Consider the following 16766-nt stretch of genomic DNA (forward strand, 5'->3'; position numbering starts at 1 on the left):
AAGAGTAGTGGTGTATGGTCTCTGGTCGCTCAGTTAATAAGGAGAAACCAGAAACCAGGTTCCAGAAAGATTCTAGAGATTTGAGGCAGGGAGAATGGAGGGGCGGGGGGAGGACACCAGACAGATTTACTCCTGTGTCATTTTGCCAAGGTCGCTGCCCCCCATTCTGTATATCTGTGGATGCCTGTTGACCAAGACTATCTGGGTTCCTGCTGAAAGTTGTAAGGCATCAGGGTCCTAGTTACCCCCTGGGAACTCAGATGAATTTCTTCCCCTTTCTGAACCCCGAGGTAAAAATAAGATACTTACACTAAAAAAAGAGAAGTCTAAAAATTGCCTTTCCTATGATCAAGAGCCCACAAACAAGCGGGCCTGGATGACCTTCAGAGGTAGATTTGGGCCCCAGTCTGTAGAGACCACAATGGCCCTCTTCACAGATGGATGGTCTGTGTAAGTGCAGCACAAAGCTTGGAAACATGACAACATGAGTGCATGTTCTGAGCTTGGGCAAGCCAGGGCCATAGCATGCCAGCTTTGGGGGCCATTCTGGGAGAATGTTACCTCGGGGCATCTGGTATACTCGAGTGGTCCCCTTGCTTTTTCCTCCCTTACAGAGCAAAGCAGTAGTTTACCTCCCAAGAGAAAAGAAAAAACTCCAGCTTTCTCACAATGGGTCCCAGTGGTGACAGGGCCAACCGTGGATATTGTAAGGCTGTCATAGTGCTGGCAGGTGAGTTTAAAAAGAGACAAAACTCAGCATCTCACATGACCAAGGAAAGAGCTTGGAAGGGGGGCTAAGAAGTCAGGATTCCCTGTCCCCCTACCCCACCTCATAAAAAAACTGAGACACCAGCTAAGGAGAAGTCCAGGACTTCTGCAATTGTTCTCCTCACCTTTGGGGCTAATTAGCCACCACTGGGCCAAATTAGCTCCACCAGAAACAAAGACGGTGGGGCAGGGAGTGAAGAACAAAGCACTCCCCAGGGACTGGAGGTCACGCTCCAGGCCTGATGCTGGGAAAGCGAACCAGAGGGGCGTGCAGCCTGCAGAATTGGGGTCCAGCTCCCAGGTGCCTGCTGTACCCTCACGTGATGGGTTCCCCGCAGCATTCTCTAAGAAGAACACGACAAGTGCATGCCCGTGTGCACCGCACGCATCCTGTCCTCACACCGCGCTGTGCTCAAGCCTGTGCCCCTCAAGGTCTCCACGCACCCAGAGGCACGGCGGGGTGAGCCCTGCATCCGGAATCAAGGAACACGATCCAACAGACAAAATCTTTCTTCCCCTCCCAATAAGTTCCCCAGCTCTAAAAAGCCTGCCTTGATTGTACATCAATGTCTTCTCTCTGGTCTTGGTATCTTCGAGAAGAAAAGAATGACTGAGAAGTTTTTTGACCTGAGAAGCTCGCTCCTCTTTTCCTAACCCTGGGAGTCTGGGCTTCCCTCCAAGTTCCCTGTTTCCTAGCTGTGTGGCCTAGACTAGGTGCTTGCCCTCTCTGGGCTTCAGTATCACAAACACAGCTGCTTTGCTTTGAGCACTGAGTCCTGTAAAGTATATGAAGTGCCTTGTGGTTGGCCCTTCATTTCCAAAGCATCTCTGCGAGGATTCTCAAAGTCATTCCTGTCTTACGTCACCCAGTCAGAGAAGGAAGGGCTCAGGACTACCGAGACTGCCCTTTTCACTTCCTTCCCAGCGTCCCCAGGAGACCAACTTTCCGGCTCACTCAGGATTCATGGGGGAACTACCCACATGGCCCAGCCTCTTGGAGCACAAGATCCTGGCCAGCTTGCCCCACAAAGCAGGGCCTGAGAACTTGACTGGCTCGTGTCCACCACCCCATGTCCTGGACCTCAGTTCTCTCTTGGCACCTGCTGTTAGAGGTTAATGTTTCTAGAAGCCCTTTGTGTGCCGGATCTCTGTTTCCTGGGTCCAGGCCTGGTTCTGGTCCCTGATGAACTGACTCCTGGACTGGGTCCCCACCCTGCTCCTTCTTGGCATGCTGGTATCTGCTCGGCTTGTTTTCAGCCCCTGATGCTCAGAGCTCACTCGCATTGGAGATTTCAGAGCTGTGGCTCAGAGATTCCAGACTCAGACCAGGGAAAGGCCTTAGAGCACAGATAACGTGTCTAATTCCTTAGTACAAAGATCCCCTCGAAGGCCAGCCAGTCAGCACACCTTCTTAAATTCCCACGATATCACAGGCACTGTAGTAAATCAGGAGATTCAAAAATAAATAAAACTTCAAGAAACTCACTATCCACTATGTAAACTTGTGTACACAAGATGAAATGATGGTTCCTCCTGGAGACTGCTTGTTTGGCTACGAGGGCACATTCCCAGGACAGGGGCCTCCTTACTTTTGTTTAGTCCATCATCAGGTATTCGTGATTGCTAAAACATTCTTTCTAATTTTGAGTCCATGTCTCCTGTCTACCTTCACCTCTTGGCTTTAGAATTTAAGGCCAAGTCCATCTGAAATCAGACTCCATTCTCACCAGCTGTGTGACCTTGAGCAAGTCTTCCAACCTCTCTGAGACTCAGTTTGTTTTGCCCAGCTGTACAATGAGCACACGACTCCCCGGGATGTATTGTGTCACATGAGCTGAAGGGTTTCTCCCTGTACAACTGCTTTAACTGTTCTCAGGACAGAGAGCTTCTTCTGTTTCTCTTCTAGCTAAGCGTTCATTTCACTCTGCTCCTTCTGCTTTCCTTCCCACTGCAGCCTCCCACCCCCCAACGATGCCGACAACCTCCTGGTTGTCTCATCTGGGAGACCCTCCTCGGTTCCTCCCCGGATCTCGTGAAATGGTCCAGGGTCCTCCTTCAGAGGCCCCTCACTTGGGTCCTCCAACCCTGTGTTCTGAAGATGCCCTCCCTTCTGAAGACCCTTCCTCAGCTCTTCTTTCCTCACCTGGGGCTGCTCCCAGCCCCTCCCCTCAGCCCTCTGCGTTTCTTGGCAGCAAGGAAGGTTCTGGAGTGCTTGCCCTGCCTGCTCTGAGCCCTTGGCATGTCTGTACCCATTTCATTCCTGAATAAGGCCACAAGGACTCTGACTCTCCCTCTACGGATGACGAAAATGGGTGGTGCTCAGAGTGGTTGAGTAACGTGCCCAAGGTCAACCAGCAGAATAGGCCTGGACACGCAGGTTATCTGGCGTCTCCTAGCCAGTCTGTCTCTGAGCAATTCTGTCCCCACTGAAGTTTCGTCGAGCTATTTGTTGACATCTGCCTGATGGGCATCTCCAGGGAGGACCCTTCCTCGCAGCTCTAGGTCTACATGTGAACTGCGCGCAGGACATCTGCCCTCCATGGTCCGTGGCCACGTTAGGATGAATGTGAACTCATTTTCTCTCCCTCCAAACCCGCCCACCGCGTCTTCTCCCATGTCGCCCAAGTGGGACAGCCCCCAACGCCTGCATCTCCACCTGCCACTCCCATCTCACACCAGTCCAGCCTCTGTGCTGCCTCCTGAGTGCTCCCCATGTGTGCCCCTCCCCTCCATCCCCTATGCCATCGCCGAGGTTCTGCGGCCTTTGTTTCTTGCCTGGATTTCTCCACATTGCCTAACTACTCTTCCTGCCCCTGTCAGACCTCCTGCGATTTGTCGTCCTGCCAGGTGTCCAGATGCTTTTTCTAAAATTCTGCACTCTTTGCTTAAGCCCCTTCCCTGGTTAACCATTACCTTCAAGATAACATCCACATTCCTCATCACACGATCCCAGCCCCTTTCTCACCCGTCCCCCTGCCTCTCAAGCCTCCTCCTCCACCCTCTGCCCCAGACTAACTGGATTGCTTGAGTTATCAGGATAATTACAAAATAATTACAAAAACCAGCATAAACCGTTGGGTGCTCACCAGGGGCTGCACAAGTGCCTCTCTTCCTCCTTACGTCCACCTGAGATGGAGAAATTATTCATGCCTCCCAAGCAAGGCAACCGGGGTTCAAAGAAGTTACGTCACTTGCCCAGAAACTGATTTGTCCAAAACCAGGTGTCGGTAGCTCCAAGACCCATGCTCTTTGCCACCAGGCTCTAGGAAACTGGCTAACTGCCCGGTGTGGACCACCTTCTGTGTCCACCCCCAGCCCTCCTCAGGCTGATTCCTTCCAGTCTGAGTGTAAGGCTCGGCCCTCTGGAAAGCCAAGGTGGAACTCTGGCCCCCAGGCTGGCTTGGGTGTCTCAGAAGACTTTTATTTATCATACTCTTTTGAAGTGAATATCCCATCATTTGTATGATGCACCCTGGGCTTAATATTATCTCTTCAGGAAGACAAAACTCGCACCATGGGAAATGTACACCTCCTCAAGCCTATCTCACACTGTACACACACACACACATATACACACACCCCAAAAACTCCCATGCAAACAACTAAGTCAACCTCTGGGAGCCTATCTTCCTTGGTCCAATTCCCAATGTTACTAGGCCAAGCCTCTGCAGGAATTTTATCCCATTTGGATACCCCCAATGCCTGATACATGAATGAAACTTGAGGGGGTAAATAATGAATAGCAAGAAAAACAGCTAACCTTTTTTGAGAACCTACAAAACACCAGCCTTCGAGCTAGGTATTTGGCACGGATTATCTTATTTTAATTGCTCACAATAGAAACTATGAGATAGGTAGTTTTCTTATCTACCGTTTATTGATGTGGAAACAAAAAATCAGAGAGGTTAAGCTAGTCACTTAAAGACCCACAGCCACAGTGATAAAGGACTGAGATTTTAAACTAGTTTGGCTGATGTCAGTTTGGGGTCTTAACCTTGGGTTGCATTTCCAGAGAATGAAGACTCTTTTCTGCTCCTCAGAAATGCTGTTCAGTCCCCCACCTCCCTCCTTCCTACCCCAACCCCCGGCCAGACACACCAAGATTATTGTCATTCGGCTTTCTTTTGTCAGTATCTCTTTTTTAAAAAAATCACATAAAAATTTAACAGCAATTCAAGCATTGCTTGTCTATTATGGAAAACAGTAGGATTAGTACCTCCTTTGATATGGATGCCACAAACCTATTCAACAGCTGAGGCACACTGTCAGATTCAGTGAACATGTCGCCCACCTTAGCTTCTAGATCTTTCTCACAAAAACTAAGCCAGGCTGCACAAGTCTGGCATCTCTTCTACTTCTCTCAGCTGAAGACTTTATCATTTGTGAGATATATCCTTGACTTAGTATCATCTTTGCAGGAAGACAAATAAAAAACTCACATTGTAAATGTACACAGCGTTAATCCCTACTTCATGCCATATAGAAAAATAAACTCAAAGTGGATGATAGACCTAAGTGTAAGATTATAATGCTTCCAGAAGAAAACAGGTCAGAAAATCTTTGGGATCTTGAATTAGACAAATATTTCTTATATACAACATCAAAAACACAACACATGAAAGAAAAAATGATAAATTGGACTTCACCAAAATAAAAAAAACTATTCTTAAAAAGGCTCTGTTAAGAAAACAGAAAGACAAGCCCCAGACTAGGGGACAATGTTTGCAAAACACATATCAGATAAAGGACTTGCCCAGAATATGTAAAAAAAAAAAAAAAAATTCAAGAAAAAGAAAATAGTGCAATTTAAAAAATCTGACCAAATACTTTGCCAAGGAAGTTATATGGTCAAATCATCATATCGAAAGATATTCATCATCGTTTGTCATTAGGGAAATGCACATTTAAACCACCATAAGATACCAATATGCCTATATTAGAATTTCTACAAAATGCTGACAATACCAGGATGTGGGACACGCATGCATTGCTGTGTGAACTGATAAAACAACTTTGGAAAACAGTTGGGCAGCTTCCTAAAATGTTAAACATACACTTACCATATGACCCAGAAATCTTACTCCTAACTATTTACCCACGAGAAATGAACACTTATGTCCACATAAAATCCTGGACATGAATGATTATAATGGCTTTATTCATAATAGCCTCAACTGAAAACAACACGAATGTCCTTTAAATGATGACTAGGTAAACATGCTCTGGGGCATCCCTGCCATGGGTACCACTCAGCTGGAGAAAGGAACTGATGACTAACACTTGTGACAAAGAGGATTCATTTCAAAGGCATTCAAGGAGCAGAAGAAGCCAGACACAGAAAGGCTACACAGATCTAATTCCGTCTCTATGATATTCTGGAAAAGGCAAAACTCTAAGGATAGAGAACACATCAGTGATGCCAGGGACCAGGAGGGAAGGGTTTGACTACAAAGAGGCACAAGGGGACTTTTTTTGTGGAACTGCCCTGTATCTTGATTTTGGTGTTGGTTACATGACAGTATGCATTTGTCAAAACTCCGGGAACTGTACAATAAGAAGGATGCACTTTAGTGTATGTAAATGGTACCTTGATTTAAAAAAATGCATTCTTGTTCAGTGTAACCAGTGGTGGAGGAGAAGCCAGGTGACAATGAGTTGAACCTTTATCTGCACCCAGGTAGATCTTATATCGGCAACTACTTTACCTGTTAAATAATTTGTTGCCTTTGTCACAGATTTTAGGAGGCATCTAAGGTTCACAAACAATAGAAGGTAGAGGCCAGCCTCTTAGAACCAAGGAAATACAGTAGGTCATTTTGTGATTATATAATGTATGCTTTATATTTAACCTTGTGAAGGCCAGTTTATCCAGACCTTTTCTGACTTGAGACTATGTTAGTCACCCCTCTCCAATCAGTGGCCCTGGAAGTGAGGTGAGCATCCCTCCTATTTCTCCCCTGAGCAGAATGTGGAAATATCAGAAGGACAGTGCGCCTGGTGAGAGAGCAGGGACGTCCATCTACGTGGATGGCTACCGGCCAGCATCCTCCTTCAGGAATTTCCAAATTGATGGAGAATAAACGTAGGGTCTGGGTTTCCATTTCCCAAAGCTTAGTGCCAGATGGAGGGCCTCCCTCGACATCTGAGAACCCAGCTTCAGTGGACATTGCCTGTGCACATGTCCTGGCCCCGTTCTCTCCCTGCGGGCATGGAGACCCAGCCTCGCCCCATAATCCAGCTGCACAAAAGCACAGTTGCTGCGCTAGGATGTATCTGCCTGGCTTCCCTCCACCAAGAAAACATTCACACCCCATGTTTCATTCTTAGAAGGTCCACAGACTTATACTTAGAAAATAGATTCCAGGAAATTATACCTTCAGAGGGCTCTTCCTTTTGAAGAGTTTCATGGAAGTCATTACCCTTTGTGATTAAAATCAATACCAACAAGGGGAGATGGATCACTGTGTGCCTGAAGGGATGCCCTGGGCAGAATATGGCATCACCTGTGGGTACCCAGCAGCTGAGCACAACCTGAATCTAATTATGAGGAAACAAGGGAAAATGAAAATAAGGAACTGTATTATTCAAAGCTGTCAATATCATAAAGTATAAAAAAAGGTTGAAGAAATATTTCAGAAAAAGGAGATCACAGACACATGACATCATGTGCTAAGGGGAAAAAAAGGCAAACTCTACAGCCTTGAGTCAAATTACTGATAAAATCAGAACACTATTGGCAGATTAGAAAAAAATATTGTCAATGTTAAATTTACTGAGGTCGACAACTGTGCTATGGTTATGCAAAAAAATTCCCATTTCATAGAAAATACACTGAAATACTGAAATATTTAGGAGTGAAGAATCATGATGTGTGCAACTTAAATGGTTTAAGAAAGAAACAATTCTTGAAATTATTTTCATGAGTATTATTATTATTATTACAACTGGAATGATTATTACTGTCAAAATTATTAATAAAAAGCTTTTAGGGGCAGGGTGGGCCAGGCCAAAGAAAAAGCTTTTAAAAATGTAGTCCCGGGACTTCCCTGGTGGTACAGTGGTTAAGAATCTGCCTTCCAATGCAGGGGACATGGATTTGAGCCCTGGTCCGAGAAAATCCCACATGCCTTGGAGCCATTAAGCCCATGCGCCACAACTACTGAGCCTGTGCTCTAGAGCCCTCGAGCTACAACTACTGAGCCCATGTGCCACAACTACTGAAGCCCATGCTCCATAACAAGAGAAGCCACTGCAATGAGAAGCCTATGCACCACAACGAAGAGTAGCCCCCACTCGCCGCAACTAGAGAAAGCCCGCACACAGCAACAAGGACCCAATGCAGCTAAAATAAAATTAATTAATTAATTAATTAATTAATTAATTAAAATGTAGTCCCTAACGCAAGTCGTTTTGAATGTACGTTTAACACAGTGAGCTTGGTTAATTGCAGAAGATGGGGGGAGGAAGGATGAGAAATGTGATTTTCCAAGCCCTGCAAAAACCCTCCATAGACCGAATCCTTATGAAAATGTCAGTTCTAAATATCACTTGACAGATGCTTTTCCCAGGCTTTTTATTGGGACAGACATCAGGCATGCTGTCTCCTTCAGACAATGTCTTGGGTGGTGTGGGGAGGCCTCTGCAGATACACGCCTGCCAATCATTTCCAACACAACAATCTCCATTTTCCTCTAAATTCTTCAAAGAAGGACTGAATATTTACAGCCTTCGTGTTAACATTTTCCCTTTTCCACTGTTTGGCTTGGCCGAGACATTTTTGGCTGCATCAGTGGTCCTGCTTGTCAGTGACCCAGGCAGTCCCACGAGGTCCTCCTTCTCCTTCTCTCAGTCATTGTATTGCTGCTCCTTGGGGCAGGGAGGCACCTAGGTTATAAGGAGGAAAAATAAATGAACCCTAGTCCTTTGCTTTCATTTTCATCATACATTTGTGGTCCTGATACATGTACTATTAATAGGAGAAGAGAGGGACATTGGCTCCAAGTTTGGGGATATGGATAAAACCCTTACAGCAACTGCCAACTCTGAGAGGATTAACACACTAAAAGTGTAATTCTCATGCTTACAAAGTCATTATGGATTGGATGGTTCTCCTCCAGGTGGTGACTCAGGGATCCAGGCTCCCTGACGTTGGTGTCATTGTCATCTCCACCATGTATCACACACAGGTGCCCTGCTGGGGAAGGAGGAGGGAGGGAGGGGTGCGGGGAGATTTATGAGTGAGTCCAGTAACTTACATCACTTTAGTCCACTTCACACAATCGACAATCAATCATAGATGTCCACACTCCTCCACTGAGAGGTGAGGCCTCTTTCCCTCCCCTAGAACCTGGGTGGACCTTTATAACTAACATGGTGGACATGCTAGTGACAAGTGACCGTGAGTGATTTCCAAAACCAGGTGATAAAGGCAACACAGCTTTGGCTTGATTCACTCTCTGTGTCTCTGGGGCTCACCTTGGACTCTAGTCGCCATGTTGGGAGGAAACCCAGGTCACATGGAGAGGCCCCATGTGTACGTTCCAGCTGAACAGTTCCCCAGCCACCAGCTGGGATCAACTGCTAGACCTGTCAGTGAACGAGCCATCCACTCTCCCTTGCTGAATTATTGACCTGCAAAAACAATAAGAAATAGTACCTTTTCATTATTGTTTAAAGCTACTAAGTTTGGGGGTGACTTGTCACACAGCTGTAGGTAACTAACACAGTGAGCATCTTGCTAGCCTCTACCATGATTCTCTGGCTTCTCTGCATGGTTACACATATGGATCCCCTGACTACCAGATGAGAGAAAAATCACCACAGGCACTGTCACCACAACCACCATCACTATTGTGCCCGTCAGGGTCTTGGTAAGAAATGCAGATGTCGCACTGAAAAAAGGAAATTGTGGAGAGTTTTGAAAAGGCGGTTATGACAAAGATGAGGGAACTTATTAGTGACACACCCTAAGACTGACAACCACGTGGTGGGGGTAGTATTACCATCCTAGTCCTGAAGGGACAACATGGGGACCAGTTATTGGAATCTGGTAGGACATCTAACTATAGAGCAGATCAGCTGGGAGAGGTTGAGACTTTCAGAATGCAGCTACTGTCAATGGAGGCCCAGCAAAGAGAGAGAGCTGGGGGAACAAACACCCAAGCTCTCTCTCCTCTCAGTTTGATTTTTCATTGATATTTCTACTGGGTGAAACCAACAGAAAACCAAAGGACAAGGAGGCTGGCTGAACAGTCTATAGCAGCTTCCCATGGGACAGAACAGGATGATAAAGTTAGAGTAGATCTGGAGGGGGAAATGCAAATGTCCTGTGCATACACCATCATCACCCCCATCATCACCACCATTACCACAATCTTCACCACCACCATCATCACCCCCATCAGCACCACCATCACCACCATCCTCACCACCACTATCATCATCATCACCACCACCAACATTAGCATCACCACCATCTTCATCATCATCTTTATAGTACCTCAAATGTGCATACTACTTCTGGATTTACAAAATAAGTCCCAATACTTTCTCTTGTATCATCTTCAGAAGGTCATCCTTGCAGTATCCCCTGCATCTAGCAGAGGGCATTGTATATAACTGGTGCTTAGTTCAATCCCACAAATACCTAACTGGTGCTTAGTTCAATCCCACAAATACCTAGCATGTCCACTCTACTGAAGGATCTCAGCTAGAATCACAGGTACAGAGAGTTATGTTCCAAGATGAATATGTTAAGTATCATGAGAGAGACACAAAGTGTTAAGAAGGACTGATCAGAGAAGACTCATGAGGGTGGTGGTGCCCAAGGCTGGGCCTCAGTAGGGAGTAGATTTCATCAGGTGTACTTGGAATGGAGAGTGCTTCCATGTCCTGGGAACCACATGAAGGAAAGATTTAAAGGTGAGGAAATAGACAGCGCGTTCTGTGAGCAGAAAATACTTCCGTTTTGCTGGAGCACAGAACTTACAGAGATAAGATGTAAGTTATAAAACTGAAAAAGTGAAGTGGTCATATTGGGATAAGTCTTAAAAGCCAAGAAGCACTTGTACTGAGCACATAAGGTACTGGGGAGTCAGTGATGGTTTTTGAACAGAGGAAGAAACATTCTAACCACCCTTCCGGAGAACCTGGTTTACAGCAGTGGGGGGATATATGGAGTGGGTACATACACGAGGTGCGGAGATTACCTGCAGGGCTGCCCTTGTTTCAGAAATGAGACTCTTGCTGTGGGAACGGGAGCAGAAATGGAAGAAAAGGGTGTGGCAACACACTGACAGGGTGAGAACTGAGCGGGTAAGCAGTGGTTCTTCCACTGCTGGCACGGGGAACGCCACTGGTTCAAGAGCACACGTTTTTATTGAGTGACTGCTCTGTCTAGGCACTGTTCCTGACTGTGGACACAGCAGGAAGCCAGATGGATAAGGCATCTCACTTCTCACCTGGATTCAGTAAGAGAAGGTGGTGCCATCGGCACAAGCAGGAAATTCAGGACTAAGAGATGGTGTACGGATTCTCCTCTGCCTAGAGTAGCCTTCCTCTCCTCTCCTTTACCTAGAAAACTCCTATACATCCTTCAAAACCACCTCGAACTCTCCAACAATTTAAACACCTGTCTCTGATTCTTTCACTGTACTTTTCTCGGTCCTTTGAAATCTCCCTTCACAGACAACTAGGATTTCAAGGGTTTAAGAAAAGCATTTATAATTACAACAGTTTGTGAAAGGTCTCTTGGAAGTTGTGTTAAAACTATTTGGTCAAACCATTAGCAATGCCGCATCAGTAAGTCAAAATCAATAAAATAGCAGCAAGTTATTATTGGTCCTGAGAGTTTGGAAACAAAGAGGACTCTGCACACGTGCCCTGCCCACCCCCTGCATCCTTACCCCACCCCACCCCACGCATCCAGGGGGTGTGTGACGCTGCTAAATGACCCGCATGCAGTCCCTGGGCTGCCAGGGCCAGGCTCAGCCTCCAGTCCTCCTAAGGCAGCAGATGGGTCCAGGTGGGTCCAGGGCCTGGCCTTTGAAGTCAAGCTGACTCAAGATGGAATTGAGGCTTTTCCACTTAAACCGCAATATATAGATACATAGATATATAGATAAGTAAAATATATAGATACATAGATATACAGATAAATAAAATGTACACATTTAATTTGTTTCAAATAAATCATACTGCCACCTTAGCTATGAATTGGAATAAAGATAAATTAAGGCAGATAATTGAACTGACATAATGTGTGAATATGTATATATATTATGTAGCTTTTATAGCAAGAGTATTAATTTTTACTGAACCTCAACTGTGTGCCAGACAAGATGCTAAGGGCACCATCTTTTTAGCTAAGTGAGACTAAGTGAGTCATCCCAGCACCCTTACAAGGGAGATGTTGATATCCTGATTGTATACTATATGAAATAGATTCAGAGATGTTAAGGAAATGCTCAAGGTCACACAGCATGGTACAGAACTTGAAATTAGTTGGGTTTTTTTTTTTCTTTCCTCCATGTTATGGGTTGAACTGTGTTCCCCGGAAAATGATATGCTGAAATCCTAAGCACCAGAACCGCAGAATGTGGCTTTACTTGGAAATTGGGTCTTTACAAAGATAAGTTAAAATGAGGTCATTAGGGTGTGCCCTGATCCATAAGATTGGTGTCCTTCTGGAAAGGGGGAATTAGGACACAGAGACAGACATGCACAGAGGGGGCACAGTGGAAAGGGATGGAGACACAAGGAGAGAACCCCACGAAGACTGGAGCGATGGGTCTACAAGCCAGAGACTGCGGGCAAACCATGGGAAGCCAGGAGGGAGGCACGGAGCAGATTCTCACCCACAGCCTCGGAAGGAGCCTTGATCTCAGACTTCCAGCCTCCAGACTGTGACATGATAAACAGATGCTCCTTTAAGCCATCTGGTACATAGTACATTGTCTCAGCAGCCCTAGGAAATTAGTCCACTCTGCTTCCAAAGACATTGTTCTTATCCATCTATTACACCTGGCCCAACACAATGTGGTGACATGTGGGGCTGAATTCATATCCCATGGGCGTGTCTGTCTCTTGACCGAGTTATTCCCAGGGAATAACATCATGTTTACCAGGAGGAGGGATACATTAGGAGTTTGGGATTAACAGATACACACTACTAACTATAACTTAGATAACCAACAAGGACCTACTGTACAGCACAGGGAACTATATGCAATATCTTGTAATAGCCTATATGGGAAAAGAATCTGAAAAAGAGTATATACACACACGTATATATCTAACTGAATCACTTTGCTGTACACCTGAAACTAACACAACATTGTAACTCAACTATACGTTAATAAAATTTTTTAAAAATGTATATATCACGTTTACCCTTGTGCTCCCTGCTCATAGAACAGAGGGTGACACAAGGCAAATGTACAAATATGTTTTATAAGTGAAAAAAATCTTTTGAGTAGTGAAATTTTGCTTTGAATTTTAATGTGTAAAACGCATACCAAGCAAGTTTAGCAATTACCTTTCAGAGCATATTTGCAAAGGGAAAAGGCAGCTTAAGTGAGCTGTGTTGGGGGAATGGGGGTTGATTGTGTGTGGTGACCCACACATCTTCCTGCACCACCCACCCCACCCACCCTGTGAACCCCATACCCACCCCAAGTTACTTAGGCCAGCGAGGGACACCACCTAGAAAGTTCCAGTCTATGTAAACCAAAGGTATGCCGCAGTCAGCAGTATTTTCAAAACCAAGAAATACAAGTACACTTACTGGGGAAAAATGGGAGAGCATATGAAAGTGGGCAGTTCTCAGAAATCTGCCGATGGGCACACAGCCCATGACTGACAGGACTGGGCTGGGCTTAAGGCTGGTTGGGGGGGAGGAGGTCACAGGTGATTACTTTACTCAACAATCCTTAGTGGACACTTTCTGTTCACAGCTATATGCTGAGCACTGCGAGCCGTGAGGAAAGAAGACAGCCTCAACCTTAAAATGCTCACATTCTCATGCAAGAGAGAAAAATACCTATACATGCAGTTAACACAGTAGTTATTACAAGCTCCAACCACCCAGCACAGTGCCCCCAGGTTTACCCAGCCAGGGTGGGCATCTGAGTTGGGTTTTTCTCCATTCTACAATGGGCAGGATAAACAACAAGGTCCTGCTGTATAGCACAGAGGACTATATACAGTATCCTGTGATAAACCATAATGGAAAATAATAGGTTTTGTTTGTTTGTTTGTTTGTTTTTGCGGTACGCAGGCCTCTCACTGTTGTGGCCTCTCCCGTTGTGGAGCACAGGCTCCAGACACACAGGCTCAATGGCCATGGCTCATGGGCCTAGTTGCTCCGCGGCATGTGGGATCTTCCCGGACCGGGGCACGAACCCGTGTGCCCTGCATTGGCAGGCGGACTCTCAAACACTGTGCCACCAGGGAAGCCCGGAAAATAATAGTTTAGAAAGAATGTGTATATGTATGTATAACTGAATCACTTTGCTGTATAGCAGAAATTAACACAATATTGTAGATCAACTACACTTCCATAAATAAATTAATTAATTAAAAATGGGCAGGAGAGGTGAACCCTCACACCTGGAGGAATGCCCAGCCCAGAGGCAGTTTCCCACCACGTGCCCTTCACTGGGGCACACTGACGATGCCAGACAATGCAGTCCCCATCTGTGGCTTCCAGCAGCTGGATCCTGGCTTCCATCAGGAAGGACCCGCCTTACCCCCTGGAGGAAGAACTGGGAAGATTCAGAACTCAGGGGGAGGATGCTGCCTGTAAGCAGGTTAGTGTGGAGTTTGCATGGGGGGAAATGAGGCTGAAATAGTCATCTGAGGTCAGATGGAGCTGGCGGAGAAGTAGTGTAGAATTTCATCTTGTAAGAAGCAGGAGGGCTGAGCACCGCAGTGGGGAGGCTCAGTGGTACTTTGCACAAGTTAGAAGATGCTGGGAATGCCAGCCCGAAGGTGAGACAGGAGGTCCTGGGTTTACGTGTTGGTGATGGAAAAGCGTATCAATGAGAGATGAGGTTTCAAGAAAGGAGAGCAGTTAGGAAATACGGTGCCTCAGGAAATATGGGAACAGTGGGTGGGAGGTGATGACGGAACCTCTGCTTAGGGCTGTCCGGCTGGCAGCTGAAGAGCTGAGACTACAGAGCTCAGGAGGGAGGCCAGCTGGATGCTGAGAGGAGGGTCCTTGAATGGGAGGTGATGGCTTGGATGAAGAGGAGGAGGATGAGCCATTAGTTAAGGACGTGGTTACAAAACCAGAAGAAATTCAGTATTTGCATCATCATGGAAGTCGGGGAAAGACAGTCTTAGGAAGGGAGAGCTGGTGAGTGGTGTCCGCCTCTGTCACAGTCACAGGGGGTGGTCATTGGGCTTGTGTTCAGGGGTCATCCCTTGAGGGTGCTCTGTTAGCAAACAGAACAGTGGGAAGTTGGGAGAAGCATGAGAAGCAAGGCGGTCGCTGCATCGCCTACCAAGAACATCAGCTAGGTCAGCAGTCACCACAAGGAGGGAGGTGGATAAAAATCCAGGAGACCATGGGGCCACAGTGGATGGGAATATAGCGCCCCAGACCCAGTCCACCTCTGACATTAAACTGCTGAGAGATTTGGGGTGAATAGCTTAATGAAAGTGAGCCCCAATTTTTTCACTTTTTATTTTGGAAATTTTCAAACACATTAGAAGGAACAGTATATCCCATCACTCTGCTCCTACAATCACTGACCCATAACCAATCCTGATCCATCCTTTCTCCACCCACTTTCTTGACCAGCTGGTTCATTCGGAAGGTAAGTCTGGGTATTAAATCACTCCTACCTTCATTAATTCCTTGAATGCCACTCTAAAGGATAAAGACTTTAAAAAGTATAACCATGTACCATTGCTACATCTAAACAGTTAACAGTATTTCCTGAATAGCCCAGAAGTGTTTAAATTTCCCCAGTTATCTCATAGGATTTGGTGGGGGAGGAGTTGCTTTATTGAAATCAAGATCCACATTTGGCATTTCACTAACCTATGTTTTCAGTCTCTTTTAAATGGTAAGTTCTCCCTCTTTTTTTCTTCTTGATTATTACTTTTTGAAGAAATGAGGTAATGCGTCCTGTTTTCCACCATCTGGGTTTCACTGGCAGCAACCACTTGGTGCCATGTAAGAAGTTCCTCTGTCCACTGTGTTTCCTGTCAGCTAGAAGGTAGACCCAGAGGCTCGATGTGGCTCATGTTAGATTTGTTTCCTCTTGCATGACATCAGTGTCCAATGTCTTGTGGCCTCTCTCTTTGTGATGCTCTGATTGCTGTGTGGGCTCAAAGGCAGTCCACCTCATCCACCCCTTATAAATTCTTGGTACTTTTCACCACGTTAGCAGGAAAATACAAGTTCTTACTTTCCTAGAGAAGATCTAATCTATTTTGATCAGCAGAAAAATTAAAGACTAGATACAGCAGATCAATACATATAAAACATCAATATCTCTTAAATATAAAAATTATGTTCATGTCCATGACAAATTACAGATTTTTCTAAAATGAAAGCAATGTTTGGAATGTGGTCTGTCACTGACATTGAAATAATAAGTATGAAATGCCTCATAAAAAGTACAATGACGGGACTTCCTTGTGGTCCAGTGGTTAAGACTCTGTGCTTCCACTGCAGGGGGCACAATTTTGATCCCTGGTCGAGGAACTGGGATCCCACATGCCGCACAACATGGCCAAAAAAAAAATACAGTGATAACCGGTGGAGGAGGAATCTTGTGCAAACCACCCCCCTCATCCCGTGGACAGTTACACAAATTCTAGAAACCACCCAGGTGGTACTGGAAGCCGGTTTTCCTCTTCATCAAGGTTTTCCTCATCTGGGGCAGATGAACCAGTTTGCAAGGCAGAGATAGAGACACAGATGTAGAGAACAAACGTATGGACACCAAGGGGGGAAAGCGGGGAGCGGGGGGGTGGGATGAACTGGG

The 16766-nt window shown here is 45.8% G+C and overlaps 1 long non-coding RNA gene across 2 annotated transcripts in view; it reads right to left on the reverse strand.

Moving 5' to 3' along the window:
* Window positions 1-4803: 4803 nt before the first annotated feature.
* LOC308629769 overlaps window positions 4804-16766 on the reverse strand; it is a 35663-nt gene continuing 23700 nt past the window's right edge. Inside the window, exons 2-4 of one of the 2 annotated variants that reach the window (XR_014017708.1) lie at window positions 9244-9399; window positions 8853-8959; window positions 4804-8652 (exon numbers count right to left, since the gene is read on the reverse strand). This is a non-coding gene — a long non-coding RNA (uncharacterized lncRNA). Of the gene's footprint in view, window positions 8653-8852; window positions 8963-9243; window positions 9400-16766 lie in introns of both variants that reach the window. The other variant, XR_014017709.1, reaches the window with a different exon arrangement.

Source organism: Mesoplodon bidens (genome assembly GCF_964165515.1).
Source record: "Mesoplodon bidens genome assembly, chromosome: 15".
Lineage (NCBI taxonomy): Eukaryota > Metazoa > Chordata > Mammalia > Artiodactyla > Ziphiidae > Mesoplodon > Mesoplodon bidens.